This window comes from Microtus oregoni, unplaced genomic scaffold (genome assembly GCF_018167655.1).
Source record: "Microtus oregoni isolate MIOR12 unplaced genomic scaffold, Mior012 000070F_ref0000104, whole genome shotgun sequence".
Taxonomy (NCBI): domain Eukaryota; kingdom Metazoa; phylum Chordata; class Mammalia; order Rodentia; family Cricetidae; genus Microtus; species Microtus oregoni.
The window spans coordinates 1,114,502-1,137,631 of NW_024543977.1; the positions used below are offsets into that span (position 1 = coordinate 1,114,502).

The 23,130-nt window shown below is 41.7% G+C and overlaps 1 protein-coding gene across 2 annotated transcripts in view; it reads left to right on the forward strand.

Annotated features, from left to right (window-relative positions):
* The first annotated feature begins 732 nt into the window (after positions 1-732).
* Positions 733-23,130, forward strand: part of Kiaa1217 (KIAA1217 ortholog) — an 818,936-nt gene continuing 796,538 nt past the window's right edge. For both annotated transcript variants that reach the window (XM_041641628.1, XM_041641627.1), the window contains exon 1: positions 733-1,228. The gene's annotated coding sequence lies outside the window, so the exon portion shown is untranslated. The remainder of the gene's footprint in view (positions 1,229-23,130) is intronic.

Consider the following 23,130-nt stretch of genomic DNA (forward strand, 5'->3'; position numbering starts at 1 on the left):
AAGTCGTGTAGATCGCAAAGACAAACTATTTTCATCCTGATGATGCACGGGATTCTGGCTCAGAATTCTCATCTCGGTGGCCTTTGATACAGGACCCAGCGAATGGACTTCGCCTACTCTTTGCCCTTGACCCTTTTCACTCAAGGGTATTTTTTCCCGGTTTCTAACCGCAGTTTCCCCAGGCTCACAAAAAAGAAGGAAATTAGTTGAGGAACACAGCTGCACGGATTAACTAGCCACCCTAAAGCCTGGAGTAAATTAGCAGCCAGAGATAGCCAAGGCTGCGAGCTCCCAACTCTACCCAGATTCTGTTACTTTTAGTGGAGTAAGCACCTACTGTCCCACCATGTTTACTCCTCTCTGCCTCCAGCGCAGCTTTTTAAACAGGCGTCCTGTGCACGATCCAACTTCGGGCGCATCCTTTTAAACTCCCTTCTCTCCCACCGCCTTAACTGCTGCTACCTTAATCTCTTTCTCCTGGTCTCACCCAAACTCAACCCCAGCCGGGAAGCGAGCGCCCCCAGCTGTTCACAGTAGCCCCTCGGCACTGCTTTGCCTAGAGCTCGGATTTCGGATCCAGCTGCGGTTCCTATCGGTCCCCAGCCTTGCCGGGCACACGCTCGCGTGTACACACGCACACTCACACTCCCTCGTCCTCGCTCGCGGCACCCCACCCTCCGCCGCTGCCGCTCCTCTGTGGGGCGGGAGGGAGGGCAGGTGACGTCAGGACTGCAGTCCCGAGGAGAGCGGCTGGAGACGGCTGTGCGCTCCTCGTCGCCGAGGATGCTGGAGGCGCACAGCCAAGGCTCCCGCGCACCTCCCTCTCTGCACCCGTGGTCACGATGCGCGCCCGCAAGGGATCCTCGCCAGCCTCCAGGTGAATTGAAAGTCGTCTCCCCGGGAGGACGAAGAGAGTGCTGCAGTCCTGGCATGCACTAAAACTGCAAGTTGGATAGAAACAGCCCAGCCGAGGAGTAGGGCATACGGTGCCCAACACAGCATCCCGGGGCTGCTGAAGGTGGCTGAGACTCAAGCTTGCAGCCAGAACTCCGCTCTGGACCCAGACCTTGGGCACGCTTGTCACTGAGAGACCAGTTTTCTCCTCTTGCGCATTTTGCAGCCGCCGCTGGCGTGGGGAATGAGAGCACGGTGGTGACTCCCGGTCGCCCAGAAGCAGCTGCTGGTGGGAGAGCGAGCAGAGGCACGGGGGCGGCAGCCTCGGCCCGAAGTAAGTGCACAGAAGTTTGCGTCGGTTCCCTTGCCGCTCCCCCTGAGCGAGTGGGAGGCTGTCTCCTCCCTCTGGCTCCCGGAAACCCAAAGGGAGACTTTCCAGGAGCCCCTGAATGGGAAAGCGATCCTTTCCAGAGGGGGCAAGCACCAGCAAGGCAAAAAGCAAGATGCAGTTCAGATGCTGGGGTGTTAAGGAAGGAGACCCCTAAGTAGGCGTGGTGAATTAGCAGAGACGAGCTGGACCCCGGAGACCTCAGAAAGGGAAGGGTTTCAGGAGAGGGAGGGTGGATGCAGTCACACCTATGCTAGTGACCTTGGTGTGCACCCCTGGAGTGTGGAGCCAAGGGATTAGTGGAGCCTGGAAAGCCCCAGACTAGGAGTCTGCCTGGCTTTCCACTCGGGCTGCGCTGAAGGGCACGCAATCTGTGATAGCTGGAGGACTGAGAGAGGAAAAGCTGGTCCCCAAACAACAGCTAGACGCCCAGATTCAGGGCCTCTGAGATTATTAGATCGAACTGTGTGATTAGGGCCATCTGAGACATTCCTGCCACCACCGAGGCAACATAAATGGAAGGAGGAACAGGGTGTGACGTTTCGGTCGCTACAGTTGCTGATAAGTGCTTCTGGAGACTCAGTTGCTAGATTCTGAAATTGGGCAGCTTCTGTGAGGTTGAGCAGGAGCAGCATGCCTCTGGGCTTCACTCCGGACCCTTTGGGCTCTTAGCAAAGCTCTTGGTTCCTCTGCCCTAGTGTTCTGAACTGCTACAGATCTGGATATTACCTGGTTTGCTCAAAAACAGAGACCCTCGGCATTTTGCTCTCTTGCTTTCTAGAGCGATCGTCTCCCTTTGGCGCTCTTTTCTCTGACTGAATTCTCCCAAAGATGTTTTAATTCTTTAACAGACCAAACTTCCAAAGGGTTAAAAAAAAAAAAAAAGTTCAGAACAATCAGAGGCCTGCAGGGGGCGTGCGCAGGGGAGTTTGCCCACCTCTTCTGAGGGACTATTACATTAAATATGACCAAATTATTTCAGAAAGTCATCCTCTCTAAGAACACGACTATCTTTATCTAGGAAACCAAAATCAAAATCACACTTGGATTTGATATTGAGAACGATTCTTTGAGGAGAAATAGGGTAGTGAAAATCTCATCTAAGTGAGATCTTTTTCTTTTTTTAATTTGTTAAGGAGCACAATCTCATCTACCCATCCATTAACCTAAAACACATTTCAGAACCAATTCTTTTCTTTGCGTTGCTTTGAATGCTGGGCAACAGAAACGACCGATTATGGTCCCAGCTTACAAGCGATAAAGAAAAAACTTGGGGGAAAATAGGTTTTTCATAGTAAGGGGCAGGTGCTGAATTTTAACTCTAGTGACTGACAACCATGCTTACTGGCAGTGTGGCCCAGTGTCAGCTGGATTGTCTCCTTCTTGAAGCCTGGGACACTATCAATCAATCATCTTTGATACCCAAAGACTAATGACATATTGGGTCATCAATAAGTACTACAAATGAACGCATTCATGGATAGACTCTTCATAGTTAGAAGCATCCTAAAGGAGGAATACTTCCTGAGCAACACAAGAAGAGGAAAGATAATGAGCCAGAGGGGGAAGGGAAAAAAGGCACCTGGAGAGGGGAGGAGGGGGGAAAGGAAGGTGGGGTACTAAACATTTAAAGATAACTAGCACATACATGCATGGGGGTGTGTGGAGGGCATACATATGAATGCATGGGTACAGGTAAGTGTGAAGATGTGTACAGAGGCCAGGGCAGGATACTGGATGCCTTCCTCTATTACTTGTTGCCTTCCTACCTTAAGACATGATCTCTCACAGAAGCAGGTCAGCCAGCTCTCCGGGTTTATTTATCTCTGCCCCCTAATGCTGAGTTACAGGAACACATAGCTATGCCTGGATTTTTTATGTGGGTTTGGAGGATTTGAACTCAGGTCCCCACGCTTGCAGAGCAAGCACTTCCACTCACTGAGCCATCTCCACAGCCCAAGATGCATTTGCATTTCTTGACGAACAAGTTTTGTTTTCCATTTTTCCAATGTAAATCACTAGCATCCAGCTCACTTCTCTCTCTCTCTCTCTCTCTCTCTCTCTCTCTCTCTTTCTCTCTCTGCTGAACACTGAGGATATGTCAATTATAAACAACATTCTTAGTGCACGGTGTCACCATGTGGAGGTCACAAGGCAAGACTTATAGATTATGCTGCTAATATGATTTGGATGTTCTTAGAGCAGTGAGATAGATTTAAGAGAGTACAATCATCAAAATAATTCCATTGTGTATCTAATAATATGTGGCTACTTAATATGCACATTTCTATTGCTTGTATTTTAAACTTGTTTCATTTAAATTTGATTACAAGATTTATGCCCATGAAAATTTTATGCATGAAAAATAAACATGCATGTACAAGATTTTCTTCAATTTAATTAATTCAGCCCATATTTATTATTGCTGACATGTAAATTCCAAAGTGAGCTGTGAGTACACCCTCAATTATATTATTTCTATCAGACAACTAAATCTGTAATTTTTTTGCTTTAAAAATTTATTTTTAATTATGTGTGTGTGTGTGGGGGGGGTTATGTACACATGAATGCATCTGACCTTAGATGTCAGAAGAGGGCATCAGATCTTATGGGATTGGGATTACAGATGTTTATGAGGCTTCTGATGTGGATGCTGGGAACTGAACTCAGGTCCTATGATTACAAAATGAGATGGTTTTATATCTATGATTAAATCAGACATTGAAAATTAGAATATCAATGTGAAGTCCTCTTACTTTGGTACCTAATATTTGGTACTTAATGTTATCAACTTAGTGAGCCAACACTGAAAAGAATTTAATTAGTGAATAGAAAAGCACTCTGTATTTTCCATTATTGAGTATTTTGCAGGCATTTTATGCCATTATCAGAGTTCCAGAGAAAACATTGTGGTTGTGAATGATTTATGGGAGTTTAAAGAATTTTATGCAAAAAGTTATATTTTTCAAAGTAAATGTAAGAAAGTAGCTAAAAATGTTGCTAAAATTTGGGTTCTTTGGCCAAACCTAAGCTGTTCCTTCTGCCATGGGCACCCAGTATGCATCGTCTTGGGAGCTCAGCCTATAGAGAGAATGACCACTTAAGCATGTTTTACGGTTTTGGCAAGGTTTGTGCTCTGGGGAAAAAGAAGTGCATTTTGAAAATTTAATTTGGAGCAAGAAGGCTTCTACCCTCGTGGGATGGTGGATTACCAAGGTTAAAGCCTAATTTAACAGAGTATCCACGGTCTCCAAGCTCACACTCCGATGCATGAGTCTCTTTTGTTGTCCACTGTAGGTATAGGAAAATATCAGGCCTAAGGGACATCTAAATTCAGGAGATATCTAAAGGGCTTTTCTACTCTTGGATTTCTCCATCATTCTTTCCGGGTCAAACTCCCCAGTTCAAAGGCTGGTACCTTCCAGCCCCTTACTCAAAGCTTCTACTGAATCCTTAAGTTCTTTAAAGTAACAGAGGACTTGGTGAGAGTTCTATGGCTCCAAGACCGATTTGGAGAACCATGGATCATGTTTGGGTTAGGCTTCCACAGATGTTTCTATATTAAAGAATCCAAGTCACCAAGCCAGAGGGGCTTTCTGAATCATCTGGTCCAAGCCCTTCATCTGATAGAAACTCCAAGCCTAGAAAAGGCTTCCTGCCAGTCTTTCTGTGAGCAGCCATAGAATTCCCAGGGAAGAATGGGAATTCAATTCTCACATAATGCCGGCCTATGGCCTCTGGAAGAGGCAACTTTGTTCATGGTAAGAACCTCTTTCCCTAGCTATGCAATCATGGGAAAGCTGCGTAAGTTCCAAACACCCCTGTTTCTGTATGTAAGTGTCTACTTTACTTTTGCAGGTTATTAATATATGCATACACATATGTTTGTAAAACAGCTATTTACTCTTCTCCCTCTAGAGTCCAGATCATGAGTTACAAGGGAAGGAATCAAACATCTCACTCACAGGTTACTCAAGATTCCGCTCACTGCTTGACAATAATAGACACTGGAACACTTGAATGAATGACTGGATGGATGGATTAAAGAATAAGGAGACATCACTTAGGTAGAAAAGGAATCTGATCACAACAGCCACACACTTATGCAAATTCCAAATCTGAAATTCTGTTCTTTACTTTGTCACCGTCGCTTTCTGGATAGACAAGAAAGTAGAAGGCCTCTTCCTCAAACCCATGTCTCTGGCTGAGCCCTCTCAGTAAGCAGTATTCCCTTTAGTTCTGGTCTCCTGCACCCCAAACTCCTGGAATCATCCTGCTTCCGCCTTTCTTTTGGGCTAGCTTTCAATCTATTGATGTATCCCTCATCAGGACCGTCAAGATACATCACAAACCTGACCCGTTGTCCCCACTCCCCTTGCCAGTGGGCTGGTTCAGATTTCTGCCAGTTCTTATTACTGCAGCAAATCCCTCACTTCCCTTTCTGCTCCAGCCTTTCACTGCTTCCCAGTTAGTGTTCTCATAGCCAGAACAGCACCACCAACACAGAGGCCAGGTGACTTCTTTGATTCAATTTTGTTCTTGCACAAAAAGAAAAAACAAGCTTCCCCATGAACTACAAGTTCTACACCATACTTCTTTAATGCCTGCGACTTCTACTTCCCCTTCAAGTGCTGTACTTCCACCATGCTGGCGTTCATCCTGCTCCTATAGCAATGCTAACTCCTAGCTAGCCATTTGAACTTGATATTTTTGTCTGGCATGGTCTTCCCCAGATACCTTTTTGTCTCACCCGTTCCAACCTTTTCTCCAGTTCCACTTCTCAGTGAGGTCTTTCTTGACTTCTCTACGTAAAATTCCATCTTCTAAGTTTTTACTCTTTCCCCCACATGTCTCTCAGATACTGTAACCAAAGCGTCATGTATTTTATTCACTTATTTCAATTTCTCTTCTCTAGCAAAGCATATGTTCTATGAAAGTAAAGTTATGAATCCTTTTTGTTCCATTATGTATCTCTGATCCCTAGTTGTGGCATAAATAACAGATGATCAGAAGATATTTCTGTAATCAACATGAATACGATGGCAGTTCTGTCATGAGGTATTGTTAAGAGTAAATGAAACAATGCTCGCAGAATGTTTAGTAAAGTCTCAAGAAGAATTTGTCCCTAGATTGAAACTATCACCTTCTGTTGCGATATCTATGCATGTACTCCTTGGACAGAACAAGGGTTTTCTTCTCCTAAGAATCACAACCTAGTTCTTTTTCTTTTGTTTGTGTTTTGTTTTCCGAGACAGGGTTTCTCTGTAGCATTGGAGCCTGTCCTGGAACTAGCTCTTGTAGACCAGGCTGGCCTCGAATTCACAGAGATCAACCTGTTTCTGTTTCCCGTGTGCAGAGATTAAAGGTGTGAGTCACCACCGCCCGGCTCACAGCCTAGTTTTTAACAGCAGTGGAAATGAAAGGCTATGGCAGTTGGAGGTGAGGGTTGTAGACAAAGTGACTTCTGCAGCATAAGTTCTAGTTGTCTGGACTAAGAGCGCACATGATGGAAAAAGGAGGGAGGGAGGGTAGAAGGGAGGGAGAAGGAGAGAGATCTTAAATCAATGGGGTGGCTACATGAGTTTGTTTTACATAATTTTCCTGTCTCTTGCTTTTGGGTCAGATTTTTACCTTTTTAAAAATATGATTACCTCCACATACTGGCAAATTTTAACTAATAGTTATCAGGCAATATTAACTAACCAATGAACAGTGTGTAAAAATAAAAATAAAATAAATGACCCATAAAAATCCATTTTAAAGGCAAAATTAAAGAAAACTTGTTGATTGTAAAATACTATTCTCCAGCTGTGTAAATGCGGGTGATAGAACATTTTAATGGTTCTACCAGAATATTACAAGCAGTATTTATTTTACTTATATGTTAAATTTTGGTACCATGTACATTTCCATATAAATTACCATACCAAGATATATAACCTATTTCTACTAGTTCCAGGCAGTCCCACATTAGAAATGGGCATAACAGATTTAACTATGTAGATTTATGGTGGGTTTGTTTATTAGAGAAAAATGTTCTGTTGTGCCCGTTTTTTATTCTAGAAATAGAACGAGAGCCTTGGGTGTAGAACGTGTAGATTGCCAGTTCTGTTCTTAGCAAGCTCTGTGGCCGTGTCCAGTTTGCAATAGTTTAGCGTCACTTTTTCCGGAACCAGAAAACGTTACCACAGCAGCAAAATTACAACAACAACCTTGAACTATATCCACTAGAAATTCATTGTACAACTGTGAAAGAAATGAAGCCAGAATAGGTCTTCATGGGAAATAGAGAAAGGAGGGAGCAAGAGAGACGTAGAGATGGAAAGAGAAAGTAGGGAAGAAAGGAGAGAAAAGATGAGGAGATTTAGGTGTGATAGAAACAGAAGCAGAGACAGACAGAGACAAAGACACAGACACAGACAGGGATAACTCTATGATGGAAACACAAATTTTCACGGAGCAAAAGCAGGGGTAACAACTTTCCAAACAGCTGGTCCATTAACTTCTTCTGTACAGTTTGTAAAAAGATTTTTTTTTTTCTGAGCATTCCATATGAAGAGTTGTTTGGATTTTTGTCCCTCATGAAAACACTATTCCATGTAGAATTTAGGTTCCCAGTTGCCCTAAGAAAAGCCCATTCAATTCAAAGCTAAGCATTATAATAGCATAGTTTACTTTATCATAGGGAAAATAAGCTTAATATTTACTTAATAAAATCCCACTTTTTCCTTCATGTTATTCCATTAATGTCTAGATTGACATTTTTTCTTTTTCCATGTACGTATGCATGCAGGCTTTTGTGTGTGTCAGCTTGTGTGCATGTGTGTGAAAATTGCATGTGAAACCCGAGATCTCTGTCCCAAATCTTCCTCAATAATTTTCCTCCTTATTCAAGGAGTCAGGGTCTCTTAATAAAACCCAGAGTTCACCAACCTGACTAGTTTCCTTAGCCTGTTGGTTCTGGAGATCGCCTGTTTCATCCTTCCCTGAAATTGCAGATAGGTCACCACGCCCACCTCACACTCACGTGGGTTCTGGAGGTCTAGACTCCGGCCCATATTCTTGTGCAACAAATATTTTGACTATTGAGCTATCCTCCAGCGTTCAGCTGGAATTTTTATGACTCCTGATTGTCTCTTTGTTGATTAATTCAATAGCGCAGGAGAACATATACAAATACACATATATAAATTGAAATACATGTGCTCTATTAGACAGGCACTTTTGAATAGCCTTTACTTGCCATCTCTTAAAAACAAGCAAATAAACAATATTTTAAAAGTGCAAATACATATAAAATATATTGAACATTAAAGATTTAGACATAATTTAGAATAGAATTCTTGAAAAGATGACTGACAGGGTAGTGAATGTCTGCAAACTCACAACTTGGATGCTAAGGCAGGATGATCAAGAATTTGTGACTAGCCTTGCTGATAAGGAGGGGTAAAGTGAGCTGGAAAAGAGAAAGAAGAGAGGGAGAGAGAGGGGGGAAGAAGAGGAGAGGAAGAAGAGGAGGAGGAAGAAGAGAAGGGGAGAAGACAGGAGAGGAGAAAACAACCAAGCTGAGGCCTCCCCACATATGTCCATCAGTGTGCCCTGGATTTGCAGAGGGAGTGTGGTGCCTTATATTAGCCTCAGAATGCCCTTCTTTATGAAACCGAACCAAGTGCTGAGCCTGCTGGAAAGCTGCTGAGAGTTCTGATCCCAGTCTCCTCAGCATCCAGTATCCCTTTGCAGAAGAGAGAAAATAAAGGCCAGCCATTTCCTTTTTCTTCCCTCTTCTTTCATCTTTCCTGTCGTCTTTATGACTGCTCTTTCCTCTACCCTCATTCCTTTGGATCCCTGAATGCCTTCCTTCTAAGCGTGACCAGTCTTCCCTCTAGTGGTGATCTTGAAGCTCTGAGGCTTTCCCTCCACGCCTTGGCGGCAGTGCCCTGTCCATCTCCACCCCATCCGGCCCCTCGCTGGTTCTGCAGGGATCAGTTCCTGCGGACTGTAGAGTCTTCTGCTCAGCACTCATATCCATAAAGCTGGCTGGTCCAAGAGAGAAGGTCCAGGTCCCCGACGAGGGTGGAGAACCACCAGAGAGACTGGGGCCAATGCCTGTGTCCTGCTAGATCAGGAAACTTCATATCCTCCCTCCCCCACCCCCATCTCTCTGGAACCATCTCAACTTTGCCCCACACCATTCCACCTGCAAATCCCCAAATCTGCCTTCTGGTTTCCAGGAAGTGCAAAGGCGAAATTTCCATGACTGTCTTTAGCAATGTGTTGAGTACAGTAGAAAAGGCCTGTTTTGTAGCATTTGTGGGTTTCTGGGTGGAGATTTCTCTGGTAACCAATCCCAACAAGTCAGAGGTTTTAGTTGGCTTGTAAAACTCTTAAAAATGTATTTCCTGTTAAATTACACAAACTGGCTCCGGGGTTTTGCTGTTTTTGTTGTTAACTGTGATTTGAAAGAGAGGCTGAGGCTTTCCCCTGGCCTGGCTCCTGCCCTGGAGCTTTCTCTGAGACAGACTGGCAAGTCAGCAAGCTTGTTCTGTAGAGGGCTGGAGAGCAAGTGAGCACTTTAGACTTTGCAGCCCTCACTTGGCTCTGGCACACATTATTTTTCTCTAATCCAGTCTTTGCAAAGGTAGCTGCTCCTCTTAGCTAGAGAACAGTGCAAAGACAAACGAGAAAGCCTGGGTTGAGTCTGACGTATGACCTGTAGGTCTGGATCTGTTGACCTATGGGGTAGTTTGGCAGAGTGAAAATCTGAATGCCAGAGGATTCAGAGAAATAGAAAGGGGTGGTCGGGGGGATAACTCTGTGTGTGTCCGTATGTTTGTGTGTGTGTGTGTCTGGGTATGTATGTCTCTGGGTGTCTGATGTGTCTCTATGTCTGTGTGTGTCTTTATTTTGTGTGTGTGGTGTGTCTGTGTATGTCTATATGTGTGGTGTGTGTGTGTGTGTGTGTGTGTGTGTGTGTGTGTGTGTGTGCGTGTAGGAGAGCACATGACTCAGAGAGAATATTCAGACCAAACGAGATGACCCTGAGCGTTTCACATTAGGACCCAGCCGGGCTTGGTCTGCCTGCATGAGCGAGGGCTGTTGTGGAAGAAAGGAGGAGGCAGAGGGGGCAAGTTAGTGAAGAAGAACAGGAGCACAATGAACTCCTCTCTTTCACTTCTCTTCTTAAGGGTTTACTGGGGATATGATTCACACAGTGTAAACTCCATCCAGGCAAAGATGAAGCCTAATTATTTAGATGTGTCCATAACATTGTACAACTATCACATTTCATCTCCCGGAGAAGAAACTCCCACCACCATTAGCCATCAGTCACCCATTAGCAGCCAATTGCTATTTCCTTATCATCCGGCTTTCTAGTCCCTGGTAATACAATTTCTGTGTACGTAAATGAACCTATTTAGGACAATGGTTATAACTCAAGTCTTATAATATGTGGCAAAGCCTTATTAATAATATAGTATGAATGACTATGTCTCATTTTATTACCAAGTAGTAGCCTTTTGTATGTGTATAGAATTTATTTATCCATTGCTCAGTTAATGTTCTGTGTTGTTTCCAGTTAGGACTCTAATAAATAATGCTACAATGAAGCGCACGCAAGCCTTCACATGGCTGCATGTTTTCATTTCTCTGAGTACTCCATACTTTTTGGAGTTTTGGATAATATCAAATCTATATTTGGTGCTATGATGAGCTGCCAAATTGCTTTCTGAAACAGCTGCTCAGGTTTCATTTTCTCCATGTCCCAGCCAATGCTTCTTTCTATATTTTTAATCATAGGTATTTTAAAGGGTGTGAAGTAGTGTCATATGGTTTTAATACATATGGATAATAATGTAAAATATATTTTCATGTTTATTGGATATTTGCTTAAGTTTTTGGAGAGCTATTTATTCATTGTTCAGTTTTTTTTTGTTTTTGTTTTTTTTGTTTTTTTTTTTTTTTTTTTTTTTTTTGAGACAGGGTTTCTCTGTGGTTTTGGAGCCTGTCCTGGAAGTAGCTCTTGTAGACCAGGCTGGTCTCGAACTCACAGAGATCCGCGTGCCTCTGCCTCCCGAGTGCTGGGATTAATCATTGTTCAGTTTTAAGTTGGGTAACCACTTTATTTTTTTGTTGCGTTCCTTATCTTTTACCCATACAAATACCTCATCAATGGTAAATAATCTATTCCTCTCTTTTGCCTTGTCTTTGCTGATGGTTTAATTTGAAACTCTGAAATTTTGACATTTCAACGAAGTACAGTATATCTATTTTTACTTTTCTTGCATGTTCAAGAAATGCAATTTGGTTAAATTTTATTCCCATGTTTTCTTCTAGGAGTTTTGTAGTTTTAGCTCTTGCTTCATTTAGGTCTACAGTCTATCTTGAGTATACATTTTAGAATCTGTTTATCAATTGCTGGAAAAACAGCAAAGGTTTTGGTGTGTTTATTTTGTAAATTAATTTTGAAAATCATGTCGTTTGTGTGTGTGTATGTGTTGGGAGAGATCATTATATTTATTGAAGAGTAGTGAAGAGAAGTAGGGAATTACATCCATATCTCTGGATAAAAAGACAGGAAAAGGTGTGAAAAGAGCTTTCCAGAAATAAGCCAGAAAAGGCAGTGACTACGGGAAGAGATGCGTGCCAGCTTCATGGGCTTTCAGAAATGAGACGATTTAAGACCTCATGAGTTACTGTAGGGATCTATCCTGCGGAGATAGTTTTCTTTTCTTCCAGTTTTATTAATTCTTTGAGAATTTCATACAATGTATTCTTATCACATTCACCTCCAGCTGCTCTGCTTAATTCCTCGAAGAACCACTCCACTCTCAACCTGAACAACTTTGTGTGTTCTTTGTAAAAAGTAATCTATCGGGCAGTCATGCAATTTTAACAGCCAGTTCTTCCAAAATGAACAGAAATTACCTTCCATTCATCATGATGTTCTTTAATTTTTCCCCACATTATATTCATAATAACAATGTAAATCTTACGTTAATTTTAAGTATTTTAACATTTTCATTATAAATTTAGTTATTTTTCAATTTTGCTTTTGAATTGTCCACCACTAATATATAATATATAATTATTTTATATGTATTGATCTATACTTTGCCAAACAATTTTGTTACTTTTAATAGCTTTTTTTAGATTTTAATAGGTATTTCCTATGTAAGACCACATCAATTACGTGTTGAGCAGTTCCTCTGTTCCTTTTTCTCTTTCTTTTCTTTTCTTTTCTTTTCTTTTACTTTCTTCCTTCCTTCCGCTCTCCCTCCCATCTTTCATTCCTCTCTTTCCTTCTTTTGCCTAGTTGCTCCAGCTACAACTGGGCTATAATAAATATAAATGTCAAGAGAGGACATCCTGTCTTGTTCTTGTCTCTAATGGAACAAAGCATCTGGTCTCCAACCTGAGTTTAATGGACTTTTTTCTCTCCCTGATTTGTTCAGTAGTTTTAGCATGAAATGGTAATGGAATTTGTGAAATGATTTTCTGTGTTTATTGAGATGATCATATGGGCTTTGTTCCTTATCTTTTTAATATAGTTTATTACATTAATTGATTTTTTGATGTTAAATCAAACTTCTGTCCTCTGTATAAATTACACTCAAGTATGTTTGCAATCCTTTATGTATATTGCTGGCTTTAATTTGCTAGCATTTGTTGAGGGTGTTTGTGTCGATATCCACAGAAGGATAATGCTCTTCAAATTTATTTTCTGCCTCAGGGTTACATTGCTCTGCCTGAAGACATGCGAACAAATGTCTCTACTCCATATAGGGCCACAAAGACAGGCTAAAGAAATAATTCTCTCCAAGTCCAGGTTGGCAAAGCAAGGAGTGTAGTTGGGGTTACTCACAAGAGCATGAATGAAGATTTAGGAGAGAATGGGTGGCTCAAGACCAGCTGTGTCCCCATAAAGACCCCGGCATAGGGTCCACGCTCCCTGAAGCTCCATAGCCGGAGCCTTCCCTTCAGTTAGCCTTCGACCTCCTTTATATTTCTCCAAGAGAGTGCAGAACTTCAGCAGGACTGCTTGCTGCTGGGCTGGGCTAGGCGAGCCGATAGAGCAAGAGGCTGAACAAGGCGGTGAGGATCGGATGACCCTCCTTTCATCTATGGGAGTGTCAATACATATAATCTGTGACCGTCTCATGGGTCATCACAGCTGCTCTGATTTCATGGCTACTGCCATGTCATGCCCAGGGGACAGAGGTCCACAACACTTGAGTACCAGGGTGACGGTGACCTCTCTCCTAGTCTTCGTTCTAATCACTGCTTTTCCAGCCACTTTAGAGACTAGCACAGCTATACAGGGGATTTGAGAGCAGGGAGTAAAGTATTCCTGCCGAATCCTTCACAGTAGCGTGAAAAGAGAGCAAACCCCAAAGACCTTCCATAGAAGACATGGGACTCCTGGCTAGTCTTGGGCCCATTACTGGGGTTGACTCTGTAAAGAGTGTGTTCTATCCAGTTTGTTTTATATATGTATTTATTCAGAATTTTAAGAATGTTTAGGAAGAAGTACATTTATGTACATTGATTGCTGAAATGTTTAAATTAAGAAAATGCCTGCTTTAAGAACACAACAGAAGAAAGGATAGGCAATGGCAATAGAATAATTGCAAAGTTACTAACATAACAACTGCAGCCTGTATGGTAGAGAGGAGTCTCTTGGTTTTGTGAGCCTGTAGTATGGTGATCTGGTCATGTGCTTTGGTGGATGGAGCAGTATGCTCAAAGATCAGGCTGTGGGAAGAGGGGTTAACCCTGCCAGTGAAGCACAAAGGGCAGGAGTGAGGGGAATCATGGGAAAGAAGAGCCAGAGCAGCTGGGTTGGATGTCTGGGTAAGGATCTGGATCGCTCTCTTCAGACCACTGCTCTCTCATTCCCAGATTTCTTTGTATGGATTTATTCATCTCAATTTTGTTTTAAGTTTTCCTTAAAGAAGGAAATGTCTCTCACTAGTTCTCTTTCTATTTTAAGTTTTACCTTTATGGGACCCAAAATGGAGCCAGGAGGGAGATGTAAGGAAATTAAGTTATGTAAAAATACTTCTAGGGGGGATCATGGAAAGAATCCAGGAAGGAAAGCAGCTTTGTTTGGCAATAGAAAAGGAAGGGTAGGAGTGAGAAGGAACCCAAGTGCACATTTGGTTCAGTCCTATAATTTTATAGGCAACATATCAAAATGGCAGGGTACATCCTGGTCATGCCTTAGGTGCAAAGCCAAAACACACCCCTCCCTTGCTCCCTCTTTCTCGGGCTGTGCTCTCCCACTTGAGAAAAGGGAAGGAAAGGTTTCAAGCAGGTTATGCAGTGGAGGCCAGGGCAGGCAAGTGCTCCGCAGACACAGCTGGTCATCTAGAGTCCAGCTGCAGAACACTGAGTGCTCAGAAGGCAGAATGAGAAGTCAGAAGCACATGTCTCCTGTAGGTTGGTAAGGAGTGGGTCCCAGAGCAACAGGAAGGGTTTGTTTTTCAGGAGGGAGAAATGTGGAATGATTCATTGTAAAGAAGACAGCTCTTGCTACCCAGTAGAGATGGACTAACTAAGATCAGGGCAAAAATGAGGTGTCTGAGTATGAGCCTGCACTGATAATGGGGCAGAGCAGAGGTGAGTGTCTGAACCTGAAGGAGGTGGGGGTGGGTGGGTGTACACAACGGGACAGAGCAGAGATGGGAGTCTGAGCATGAAGGAGCTGGGGGTGGATATACATAACGGGACAGAGCAGAGATGGGAGTCTGAGCATGAGCCAATAGGAGGTGGGGCGGGCATGGACAATGGGAAAGCACATTTTTAGGGTGCCTGAATCATCTGTACTATGCATTACATGTTATCATTATCCTTACTTAACACCCAGAGAGATGAGTCATAGACAGGTAAAATAATTTACTCAAGGGGACAAAGAGGCTCTCTGGCTTCAAAAAGCAAACACTTGGTGCTCCACTGTTGGCTTTAGCCAGGGGCTATCTGGAAAAATTTACCGACTTTCCCTTTCAGTTGTGTTGCTTCCATTCACATCCCCACTGCTGGGTACATGATAGATGCAGCGCGAGAGAATAAATGAATGAGCGGGAGGAAGGCTTAAGAAAGGAACATGGCAGGAGTGGGCTGGGGCCTTCTGTTACCATCTGCAAGCTGCACTATTTCTAGGCCATGGAATCCCTGAGCTGCTTCACGATTCAGGCCAATGTAATTTCAGGCTTAACCATCACATTATTTAAAAATTTCCATTAATCCTTTGGCGTGTTCTAATCAAATAATGCTGTCCTCAGTCGAACAGATGATGAAGCTCCCACACTGGCAAGTATTTTGTTCTTTAACACAGTTGCTCTGCTGTCACCAAGGACATTTCTGCACCGCTTATTGATTTAAATATTCAGTTATGAATGTCATGAAGACAACTCTTTATGGCTAATGAGGATTCTATTGGCTGCAGACGTGTGACAGTTTGAACAATACAGCATACACTTGTTAGCTGAAGAGAATCAATACGGAGACTCGCTGATCAGCACTCATAAGGTTTCTGGCCCAGTGCTGATAGAGAGTTGAGAACAACTGGGAGCTGAGATTTTACTGCACTGTAGTGTCAAGTGGTGAAAATATGTTTGGAAAGTTCATTATATTTTTGCAGATAGTTCAAGCTATTTGAACTTAAGTGTAGATTTATACAGATGTGTCTCAACTTGGGAAAAAAAACTGTCTTCTCAAGATCTGAATTTAGAATAGATAACTAATGAAATATTTTATCACATAATAATCTCTAAGTGGTTTGCCATGTGTCTAATGAAGTGGGAATAAGGACTTGGTCGCCGTTGCCTTTTTCTTTTTCTGCTGTCTGATCAGTAAAGCAAACAAACTGGGCAGAATTGCTGAAAAGAGAGAAAATACACTGATTTTGTGTGTTTGCTATAATCTTCAGCACAGAGCTTTGTCAAAGCTACATTAGAATATCTGCTTTAATCTCCATCCAAAGTAGGACTCTTACTTCTGCTATTTACCTATATTTGAGCCTCACAGCTCAGATGTGTCTATAGAGCAAGAAGGAAAAAGCAGGTATTTAACGCTAACCCTAACCATTTGCTTGAATATAAATGAGACTGGCAAGCTAGTTTCAGAGGCAAGCATGGTCGGTGGATGAATGTTCTCTGCAGATGTTCGTAGCCTAACTCCCAAAAGCTGGGAGTTTACCTTCTGTGAGAGAAAGACCTTGTATATGAGATTAATGATTCTGAAGCAGAAAGGTTAGCCTTGAGGATGCGATTGAGCCCAATATAAGAGAGAGGCAAGAGAAGCCCAACAGGAGATGGAAGCTGAGTTCAAGGTGACCCAAAGCCATGAGTCAAGGGATGTGAAGTATACCCGAAGACAGACAGACAAGGCAGTAGATTCTCCTTGAGTCTTCAGAAGGAGGGCAAGCCCACTGAAACCTTGGTTTTTGCCTGTGAGACTTCTAACTTTAAGAACTGCTCTAGTTTAAATATGAAACATTCTCTACAAGCCTCAAGGTCCTCAGCTGGCAGTGCTATGTTCAGAGACTCTCAGAATGTTAGGAGGTTGGCCTACTGGGTGGAGGGAGGTCACTTGTGTTGGGTTCTTGGAATTATCTTGTTCCCCTGCTTCCTTCTTGTGCAATGAGGTGAACAGCATCCTCTTCCACACCTTTAATGTTCTCTCTATGCACATGGTGATCCCTAGTGATCATAGATTGAGCCCTCTAAAGTTACAAAGTCCAAATTAACTCCCCCTCCCTTAAGTTACTCATGTATTTTGCCATAGCAACACAAAAATGAACACTAGCTATGCATAAGTGTTGTTTGATACCAAGTTAATGGTAATTTGTCATAGCTTTGAAAGAAAATAAACACAAAAGGCCTGAGGACCCCAACACATGTGCTTAGTATAGACAACAAGAAACAAAGGAAAGTTCTCGAAATCTGAACACAGAAGGGCAAAGGAGAAGCAGCGCCTTCTGGAAAACATTTTTGTAGAATGTTATTTTAAGATGTATTACATTTGTTTATGACTTGAAACATTTGTTTAATGATGCATTTTTTATGTTGCATTTGTTTAACTCTATGAAACTGTGTTACTTTCTTTGCCTGTCTAAAACATTTGATTGATCTAATAAAGAGCTGAACAGCCAATAGCAAATCAGGAGAAAGAATGGGTGGAGCTGGCAGCAGAGTGAATAAATAGGAGGGGAAATTTGAAAGAAGAAGATCAAGGAGCAGGATTAGGACTCCAGGGACCAGCACACAGCTACACAGCAAGCTACAGAGTAAGATGTAAAGAAAGGTAAACAGAAGTAGCATCAAGGAAGAGTGTCTAGGCTATGCTCCCTTGGAAGGTCAAAGGTAAATGGTATTGGGTACTGACAGTATCGGGCACAGTATTGGGCAGGAGTTTGCTTCTCTATCTAGAGAGTTTGAGAGAAGATGGACAAAGGAACATGACCATCCCTCTATGCCAGTGGTTCCCAACTGTCTAATGCTGCAACCCTTTAATACAGTTTCTCATATTCTGGTGACCCCAACCATAAAATTATTTCATTGCCCAGAGGCAAAAGATAGATGGATTTGTTTAAATTAAGAAAAGCTGGCAAGAAACAAACCAGAGCTAAGGTTGAGCATTCATAGGAAAGAATAAGCCTCTGTGCGATTTATCTGTGAACTGGATGGTGGGCCCCTCCAAGAGCAAAGAGCCAAAAGACTAGAAGAGTTTAAAAAAACAACCAACAAAACATGGTCCATCTTATGCCTTGCTTCCACAGAGCAAACCAATCCTAGGATGGAGTGAGTAAGGAGAGCAAGTTCAGTGAGCTATCCCAGTGAGACAAGGTTTATGACCATCTTGAGCAGCTTACTAGATGAGCCCTAGGGTGCTAAAATCCACTCTTCAAGCCTTGTTTCTGTAATCTATTGACACACACAACTCCACAGGTGCCGTGGGAGAGCTTCTATTCCCCTTCCATGTCTGATGAGAGGACTTCTCGGCAGGCTCAAGTGGGGAACTTCATCATCAAGGAAGAGTGTCTAGGCTATCCTCCCTTGGAAGGTCAAGGGTAAATGGTATTGGGTACTGACAGTATCGGGCACAGTATTGGGCAGGTGTTTGCTTCTCTATCTAGAGAGTTTGAGAGAAGATGGACAAAGGAACATAATCATCCCTCTATGCCAGTGGTTCCCAACTGTCTAATGCTGCAACCCTTTAATACAGTTTCTCATATTCTGGTGACCCCAACCATAAAATTATTTCATTGCTACTTTACAACTCTAACTTTGCTAGTGTTATGGATCATGATGTAAATATCTGATAAGCAGGACTACGGATTCTCAACCACTGTGAAAGGTTCGTTCAACCTGCAAAGGGGTTGAGAATGCCAGGTTGAGAATTGCTGTTCTATATGTTATGCTATCCTTGGCCCTGAGTTGTCTGGACTTATGAGGACTTCACAGTGGCTCACCCACTACTGTTTGCCTAATTTGTATGCATCTTAGGGAACTACTTACATTCCTGCAGAGTGCTATAATAAACAAAAGAGACAGCAGGTAGATATGAAACTGAATATTAGTGGATGGGTTTAAAGTGCTTGGGTGGCAATCTACATATAACACACTAGCTATCAATGTTCAGCCTAATTCATGGGCACTTTTCTTTAAAGTTTAACAAATAATTTAAGCCAAATTAATATTCACCACAAATATCAGGAACTGTTGGGTTTTATTTTTGCAGAGCCTTTGAACTACTGTGTCAACTGTGAAAAATCTCAGCTATACTATTGTGTCTACATTTTAAAACATCAGGCATGCAAGTCATCATTGCTTGGTGATTTATAGCTGTTAATACCATCTAATTAAATAGAACAAGAATAAATCCACTGTGCCAACTTTCTCATTGTTCTCAACAAAGTATTTTCCGAAGGTTATGTATTACCCATTAATTCAAATTGTAACTGCCTTTTACAATAAGAACATAGAATTCCTTTTCTCTGTTCAAATCAGCCAAGGGAGAGAGTTAGTTGGTATGGAATGAAGCTTATAGTCAATATGTGGCCTCCGAGGACAGAGTTAGGGACCGCCAAAGATAACGACAGTATCTCAGTAGGTCAGTAGGCATTTCTAAAGCCTGAATGCTGCTGCTGAGGCTGCTGGGGGAAAAAAAAGCCCTTGTCCACTGTTGATGGAGATGTAAATTAATTCAGCCCCTATGGAAATCAGTATGGAGGTCTCAAAAAGATAGCTCTACCACATTTATTCAGCCAGTTGTTTTTTTTAATATACACCTCAAATAACAAAAGCTAGCTTACTCTGGAGTCACCTACACACCCTTTTGCCTCGGCACCATTCAGAATTTAGTGCAGATGTTTTCTGTTTTGTAGACCATATGCCAAAATCAATAGCTAGTAGGTTAGGTTCCCAGTTGCTACCCATTTGAGTTTAATCACAAGAGATTTTGTATATACCTTTCTAATGAATTAGTCTAGTTCCTGGCCAGGCTGACTAACCTGGTCCAGGAGGGAGGCCCAAATATGTTTCTTCTTTAAACCACTGTCCTTTTTATATTCACTAGCCTCATAGGAATGATGATTTTTATATTGGTGACCATTTTACATGTACTGCGTTCAGTTAGTATGGAAATTCTGTCCCCATGTCACCCAATCTTTAAGGATTCTGCTTAAGTTCTGTGTCTAAGAGCCTGTATTGACTTGAATATCATTACTAGCTATGCTAAGCTATCTCAAATTGATAATGCATTAAAATATTTTGGTATCTCTAATGGAGTTCAACTTTAATTTATACTGCAATGTGTGCTGTGACTCTAGGAGTCAAGCATTCTAAAATACAGTCAAGCTCACTAGCAGTGCCTGCTTAGTACATGGAAGACTTGGATTTTATCCCCAAAACTATAAATACAGAATAATTCAACTCCCTATCAAACCTATCAATGTCAATACTATTACAAATTCTTGTGCTATTGGGAAATAAAGCTTATCATTTGCTCAAATATGCCTTAAAGTCTCAGAATTGGCTTCTGCATTCAGACTTGCACATATAGACGTAGATGCTCTATACAGAGCAGATGTTCCATAGTAACTTCATGAGTTATGTCTGTAAGTCCAGAATCATGTCCCCTTCCCTAACTCTGCCACATTCCCTCACTCCTCCAGACCTGCTCTTTACCATCTGTGTTTTCTGGATGGGAGAGAGATGCTAGCTAGCTGTCTGTTATGTGAAATTATTACAGATTTTTATTTCTGCTATTTTTCTCCATATCCATCAGTTGTTATTAAATGTATATTCACCTCTCCTTTCCTGGCTATTTTTTCTGAATTGCATACTTGTAGTAAGAGGCCGCTTGTTTGTTTCTGACTGCTCAGCCCCGAAATAACCACACAGAAACTGTATTAATCAAGTCACTACTTGGCTATAGCTTGTTTGTTTCTGACTGCTCAGCCCCGAAATAACCACACAGAAACTGTATTAATCAAGTCACTACTTGGCTATAGCTTCTTATTGGCTAACTCTTACATCTTAATTTAACTCATTTCTAGCAATCTGTGTTTGACATGAGGCTGTGGCTTACTGGGTAAAGTTCTGGTGTCTGTCTCTGGCAGGGCTACATGGCTTTTGACTTGACCTTCTTTCTTTCAGCATTCAGCTTAGTTTTATCCACCTAGTTAAGTTCTGCCTTGCCAAAGCAGTTTCTTTATTCACTAACCAAAAAAAGCAATGCATAGAAAGAAGGACCTCCCACACCACATACCTTCAGTTTTGTGAGGGTTACTCTGAAGCTATTACAATGATAGTTTTCTTATTAACTGCCACCTGAGAGCAGTCTCCTCTCAGGAGACTCTAGAAGGACTTGGGTACAAGCATTTTATTAAGAAATTTTTCTTGGAGGAAACTCAATAGGAATGAGGAAAGTAGGTCAAGGCAAGATAGGAAGTTTGAGAACTCAGGCAAGCTTCTGCAGAAGGGCACTTCAACTCCACCCTGCAGGTGGGGTTCTATTGTGAATTTAATAGAATCCTTCTTACATAAACATACTCAGGCACACACACACACATGACACAGAGAGAGAGGTTCACTTTCCTGAACATGCTGTGTGTGCTTTCTCAAGACTCTCTCACCTTTCCCCCAAATGAGCCTTGGCTGGAAGTACTCCTTCCCTCCTCTTTCCTCTTCTCTTGACTTCTGGGTGAAAGCAGACAAGGTCCATTCCAGCTCTCCCTTTGTGATGAGTTTTCAGCAACTCTAAGGAGGCTCTAAGGAGAGTAGTTTCTCTTCTGCCGCCACAGCAAAGTGCACAGACTCCTGCTGTAACATCCCTCACTGCATTGCATCTGTTGATGTGACTGCCTTTTCTCACGACGGTGGAGCAAATAGAATGACTCTTTTCCTTTTTATGTCTTTGATGTTTGATCCAGTATTTATTGAGACAGTTAACAGTAGTAAAAACAGATTCTAGAAGCACAGAGTTTGTTTGTATTGTTGTCCTAAATACTGTATGAGGAGCTTGAGAGTCCATTAGAATATCTGCTCTAAACCAGTGTTGCCTTGGTTCACCACCTCCTTACTGTTGAATGTTATATGACCGAGAGGGTAACTGTTATGTCAACTTTACTGTCTCTTTGATGTGGTTGTAAGATTTTTACAATTATTTTATGACTCACCATGTGGTTGCAGATGCGTCGCATAGAGATTTAATAGAAGAATTAGGCCAATGACTAACATGTCAAACTTGATAATTTTGTGGTTAAAATACATTCATTTTTCTTGCATCTACAAATATGTTCTTTAAAAATGAGGTAGTATTGAATCTGAAGGAAGTGATTATTGTTGTTCTAAATTTTAAAGTCAAACTTGTTTTTGAAAGGAAAGCAAAGTTGAAAATACCTTAATTTTGACTGCATTGATTTGAAATAGATGTCTTTTTTCATTGATCAAATGAATGGCAAAAAGTCATGGTCCTTAAAAGATGGCTTCAGTTTCAAGGGGAACGTTTTGCTCCAATTGTAAACTGATGGCTATAGTTTCCTCCCCAGTGATAATGAAGCAGACACAGGGGTACAATGATAGAAACAGTGTGCATCAGTCTTGAAGGGTGTTTTTATTCTTCTATTCCTTAAATAAGCTTTGCTGGTAACATTCTGACTAATGTTGTACACAAGACTTTTATACTCACACTTCTATTAGATGAGAACATGTCATTAAAATATATGAACATAATAAACTTGGTGCACAGAAAATGAAATGAAACTATGCTCAGGGCATTTGGAAAGTTTCTCTCTGTGAAATAAATGAACAATGCCTCCATTTAAATCCATCAAAAATGAAGCCTAGCTTTACAATACAAGCCTTAGTTTTCAGACCATTGAATTCTCTTTGCATTGGTTTCTCATGCATACATTTTGTAGCAGTTTAAAGTAGATATCTGTCATAAAAAAGTAGATATTTCCTAGGTGTCTCTCATAAAAAGTAAATGTAATAGGTTTTAAAAATTGAGCTCAACATACTAATCAACTAAGACAGAAGTTCATTATACATGTTTACTCTACCTGTATTTGTAGGATAAACTAGCTCTCTGTTTCCCACATAAGATTAAGATTGTGAGAATTACTAAGTATTATATTTATACCTGGTTTCTCGATCTGGAAACTTCCTCTTCTGCCAATTCCATTCAGAACTAAACTCATGGAACGCTGCTTGATCTTCTGAACATCAGCAGGAAGCTTGAGCCAGCATACTAGATGGGCTCTTGGATCTGCATCCATGATTTATATTAAAAGATGACACTTTTAATCTGTGCAAAACACAACAAAGACATACTTGTGCAGC